The sequence below is a fragment of the Hylobates moloch genome, unplaced genomic scaffold, assembly GCF_009828535.3.
Source record: "Hylobates moloch isolate HMO894 unplaced genomic scaffold, HMol_V3 SCAFFOLD_7, whole genome shotgun sequence".
In the NCBI taxonomy this organism is placed as follows: domain Eukaryota; kingdom Metazoa; phylum Chordata; class Mammalia; order Primates; family Hylobatidae; genus Hylobates; species Hylobates moloch.
The window spans coordinates 105,595,801-105,601,830 of NW_026652282.1; the positions used below are offsets into that span (position 1 = coordinate 105,595,801).

The 6,030-nt window shown below is 37.2% G+C and overlaps 1 protein-coding gene across 1 annotated transcript in view; it reads right to left on the minus strand.

Annotated features, from left to right (window-relative positions):
• Positions 1-6,030, minus strand: part of TENM1 (teneurin transmembrane protein 1) — an 854,513-nt gene that overhangs the window by 219,633 nt on the left and 628,850 nt on the right. The window lies entirely within an intron of this gene.

Here is a 6,030-nt window from a genome sequence, read left to right on the forward strand (position 1 = left end):
AAATATATGAGTTTTTGGATACACCTAAATGTTTAACTCTTAGATATCTTCTATCTAAACATTTGTCATTGTGAGGATCAGCATTCCATCCTTTTTTCCTACCTTTTGACTTTTCATTCACATGAGTTAAACATGGTGCTAACTGGAAGAATACAACAACAAAGACAGATATGGCCCCTGTCTTTATGGAGCATAAAATCTATTGCATACATACTCAGAGAAATGTGGAACTATAAACTGAGAAAAGTACTATGAAGGAGCAATGCAGAGTGCAATGGGAGACTATCACAGGGTGACCTAATTTAATTTGAAGGTGTCAGGATTTTGACCATTTTTAGGCATTGGCATTTAAGTTGAAAACTACAGGATTAATGGGCAAACGTGTGTGGCGATGGGGAAATGAAATAGATAATATATGTCATAAGGAGAGTAAGAGAGAGAGGCAGAATGAATGGTATGAGATGGGACTGGACAAGCAGAGGTCAGAGAATTCAGACCCTTGTAGGCCTTGCTAAAATTTTGGACTTTATTATAGTAGCAATTGAAAAACCCTGAAAGGTAGTAGAGAGTAACAAAAATCATATTTGCCTTACAAAGATCTCTTTGGATATAATATAGAGAATGGAGTAGAAGGAAGAAGAGGATATATAAGTGGCCAAAAAACATGAAAAAATGCTCAACATCACTAATGACAAGTGAAATGCAAATAAAAACCACAATGTAATACCACCTTACTCCTGCAAGAATGGCCATAATTTTAAAAATCAAAAATATCATAGATGTTGGCATAGATGCAGTGAAAAGGAACGCTTTTACACTGCTGGTGGGAATGTAAAGTAGTACAACCACTATGGAAAACAGTGTGTAGATTCCTTAAAGAACTAAAAGTAGATCTACCATTTGATCCGGCAATCCCACTCCTGGATATCTACCCAGAAGAAAAGATGTCATTATATGGAAAAAGACACTTGCACATGCATATTGATAGTAGCACAACGTGCAGTTGCAAAAATATGAAACCAGTCCAAATGCCCATCAATCAACGAGAGGATAAAGAAAATGTGGTATATAAATCTCAGCCATAAAAAGGAACGAAGTAATGGCATTCACAGCAACCTGGATGGAGGTGGAGACCATTATTCTAAGTGAAGTAACTCAGGAATGGAAAACCGAACATTGTATGTTCTCTTATAAGTGGGAGATAAGATATGAGGATGCAAAGGCATAAGAATGATATAACGGAGTATGGGGACTTGAGGGGAAGGGTGGGAGAGGGATAGAGGATGGAAGATGAGTGATAAAAGACTACACATTGGGTACGGTGTACACTGCTTGGGCGATGAGTGCACCAAAATATCAGAAATCACCACTAAAGAACTTATCCATGTAACCAAACACCACCTCCTCCCCCCAAATCTATTGAAATAAGAAAAAGAACCCTATCTCTCACCATGTACAAAGATCAAATCAAAATGGATTAGAGACTTAAATCTAAGACCTCAAACTATGAAACTACTACAAGACATAATTGGAGGAAATCTGCAGGCCATTGATTTGGGCAAAAAGTTGTTGAATAATACCCCAGAAGCATAGGAAACCAAAGCAAAAATGGACAAATGGAATGATATAAAGTTAAAAAGCTTCTGCACAGGAAAGAAAACAATCAACAAAGTGAAGAAACAACCCACAGAATGGGAGAAAATATTTGCAAAGTACTCATCTCACAAGGGATTAATAACCAGAATATATAAGGAGCTCAAACAACTCTATAGGATAAAACCTAATAATCTGATCAAAAGATGGGCAAAATATTTGAATAGACATGTCTCAAAAGAAGACATACAAATGGCAACCAGGTATATGAAAAGGCACTCAACATCACTTATCATCAGAGAAATGCAAATCAAAACTGTAATGAGAAATCATCTAACCCCAGTTAAAATGGCGTACATCCAAAAGACAGATAATAACAAATGCTAGTGAGGATATGGACAAAAGGGAACCCTAGTACACTGTTGGTGGGAAGGTAAATTAGTACAACCACTATGGAGAACAGTTTTGAGAACAGTTAGTTTTTATAAAACTAAAAATGGAGCTACCATATGATCCAGGAATCCCACTGCTGGATATATATCCCAAAGAAAGGAAATGAGTATATCAGAGAGAAATCTGCACTCCTATGTTTGTTGCAGCACTGTTTACAATAGCTAAGATTTGGAAGCAACCTAAGTTGTCCATCAACAGATGAATGGATAAAGAAAATGTGGTACATATACACAGTGGAGTAGTGTTCAGCCATAAAAAAGAATGAGATCCTGTCATTTGCAACAACATGGAGGGAACTGGAGATCATTATGTTAAGTGAAATAAGCCAGGAACAGAAAGATAAACATTGCACTTGCTCACTTATTTGTAGGAACTAAAAATCAAAACAACTGAACTCATGTGGACAGGGAGTAGAAGGATGGTTACCAGAGGCTGGGAAGGGTAGTGGGGTTTGGCTGAATGGTGTGGGAGGGAGATGGGGATGGTTAGTGGGTACAAAATAATAGAAAGAATGAATAAGACCTACTATTTGATAGCACAACAGGGTGACAATAGTCAATAGTAAATTAATTGTACATTTAAAAATAACTAAAAGAGTATAATTAGATTGTTTGTAACACAAAAGATAAATGCTTGAGATAATGGATACCTCGTTTACTCTGATGTGATTATTATACACTGCATGCCTGTATCAAGATATCTTTTGCACCCCATAAGTATATACACCTACTTAGGATGTATGTGTAGCAAACAATAGTATATATAGGGTTCAGTGCTATCCAAGGTTTCAGACATCCACTGGGAATCTTGAAACACATCCCCCAATGGATAATGGGGACTACTGTATGCAAAATATTTTTATGAGGTAGAATCACAAGACTTGGTGACTGATTAGATAAAGAATGCAAAGGATATGGAAAAGCCATATGTCTTAGTTTGGCATGTGCAACTCTCTGGGTGTTTACGCTATTACTTATCAATATAGGGACTGCTGAAGGACGAGTTCAGCTTTAGACCTGTTAACCTGAGGTGCCTGTGAAAAATTCAACTAAAAGTGGCAAGGAGGCAGATGGATCTACGGGTCTGGAATTAAGAAGAGGTTTCATGGGCAGAGATTAAATTTTTAAGTCACCAGTAAAAATGGTCATTGAAACCAAGGGAATGTGTGATGAGTGTGATGAGAAATGAATGGGGCCTAAGACTGAGGGACTTTAACAATTAAAGGTCAAGTGGAGGAGGAGATCCAGCAAAAGAGAGAAGGATTTTCTATAGATGTAAAAGAAAAATCAAGAGAACGTAGTATCACAGAAACCAGTGAATGAGAGTTTTCCGTGATTAGGAGTAGTTAAGTATCCCAAATGGTACTGTAAGTCAAGTAGGGTGAACATTAAAAAGTGTTTGTCATATTTAGTAAAATGGTGATTACTGGTAACATAGTGACAGCTGTTTTAGTGGAGTGATTGGGGGTAGAAGCCAGAGTGAAATACGTTAACAAGTGACTGGAGTAAATATATAAAGGATAAGGGGATCTTGATTTTACATTGTCAGAGAAGAGAGTTACAAATATGAAAAAGGAGAAAACAAGAATGAACCCCGCGGTGTTGAACTGGAGTTGGAGGTAATAATGGAAACTCATGGTTTTCTCTAGACAGATAGATGATATATAAATAGATAAATAGGTAAATATTGATAGAAATTAGTTGTGTATATATATGTGTGTGTATGTATATATATATATAAATGTATGTGCATATTTCCTACTTCTGTTCGCCATAAGGGCCTGGGAATAGCAATATCCCAATAGCAATGAACACACCTACTGCCGAGAACAGAACTTGGCTTCTAAATACCACTCCAAGAAAAGAAATTAGCCTCCTTAGAGAAATGCTTGATTCCAGGGACAGGGCAGGGAAAGTGCAAGGTGAGACTGGAATATCCTATTGAGATAAAAAGTGCTCAGAGAAAGATGAGGACGTGTCAAAAACATGCAAAGTCCACCTTGAAGTGGCCGTCAGTCATTGTTTACAAACCAATCTGAGCATCAAAATAAACAGAAATAGCAAGAAACTATAATTCATTGAATAATATGAAAAACCCTGAGTTATCACAGGTATGAATAAATGAATTAACAAATTGAAAGTCTGATGAGCAATGGAATATTTACATGGCTTCAAAGTACCTCCTCACAAAACACTTGTTAATTACAAGTGCATATGGGGAGAGTACAGTGGAGAAGCCTGGAAGATACCATATTAATTAAATGATCAAAGTTAACATTACCAGTAGTGGGCCAAATAAATAATGGGCACCACCTGATAGGATATAATGCAAACACAACATTAATTCTATGATATTCTTGCCAAAGATGTACAACCCAAATCTAAGTATGAGGAAACATCAGAAAACTCCCAAATTGAGGGGCTTTATATAAAATAACCAATATATAATCTTTAGGAGTATCAGTCATGACAGTTAAGGAAAGATTGAGATAATCTTACAACCTGAAGGAGACTAGAGGGCATGACAACTAAAATGCAGTGCTTTATTCTGAACCAGTTCCTTTTGCTATAAGGGATGTTGCTGGGATATGTGATGAAATATGAATAGAACCTAAGCATTAGACATTAGTAATGTATGAATGTTAATTTCCTGTTTTCGATAGCTGTATTGTGGGTATGTAGAATAATGCCTTTAATTTTAGGAAATACACAATAAAGAATTTGGGAGAAAAGGGTCCACAACTTATTCTTGAATGTTTTAGGGGAAAATCATTTGTACTGTACTTTCACTTTTCAATAAGCTTGTGATTGTTACCAAATAAAAAGTAAAGGGTGAATGGAAGCTAAGAAAGTGGAGAAGTTGAAGTTGAAGTTGAAACATTAAAGGAGGCAAGAGATAATTAAGTAGCTAGAGGAGAACGTGGGATTCAAAAAGGAATTTCTTTTTCAAGTGGGAGAGACAAAACCATGTTTAAAAGCTCTCGAGAAGGATCTAGTAGAAACTTTGGAGTCAAACTTACATGTGAGAGAAAGTGGGAGAAAGGTGGGATCCAACCTTTCACAGGACTATGAAGGGACTAACCTTTCACAGGACTCTTCCAGCACTGTAATGGGAGGAAGAAAGAGAGCCTGGGTGCAGATCCAACCTGATTTTAGATTTGATGGCAGGAAATTGACGGAGTTCTCATGTGATGGTTATTTTTTTCTGTGCAGCAGGAGGCAAGGCAAGGGCATCCATTGAGAATGAATGGGCAGAGGAGAAGTTAGAAGTTTGAGAAGAGAAATTCTGAAAAAGTGTCTGTGGAGAATAACAAAATGAGGTAACCTGAGGAATACAGTAATATTTCCAGGCACTTTTGACATCCCAAGTGAGGTTGGTGGCTGAATTTTTATTGGTATCAGTCTACCCAAACTGTATGATTTTTTTCCAGTAGGGCTTGGCCTAGTGCTTGTATAGGTAGGGGCAAGGCTGAGAGTTGACATCATTCATTGTTTGAGGGTTTTCAGGAAGGACCAATGGGGCAATGCATTTTAGAGTATTTGCAAGAGGGATTAAAATGATAGACCATTGATCTATGTCTCTGTTGTGGTACCAGTACCATGCTGTTTTGGTTACTGTAGCCTTGTAGTATAGTTTGAAGTCAGGTAGCATGATGCCTCCAGCTTCGTTCTTTTGGCTTAGGATTGACTTGGCGATGCGGGCTCTTTTTTGGTTCCATATGAACTTTAAAGTAGTTTTTTCCAATTCTGTGAAGAAAGTCATTGGTAGCTTGATGGGGATGGCATTGAATCTATAAATTACCTTGGGCAGTATGGCCATTTTCACGATATTGATTCTTCCAACCCATGAGCATGGAATGTTCTTCCATTTGTTTGTATCCTCTTTTATTTTATTGAGCAGTGGTTTGTAGTTCTCCTTGAAGAGGTCCTTCACATCCCTTGTAAGTTGGATTCCTAGGTATTTTATTCTCTTTGAAGCAATTGT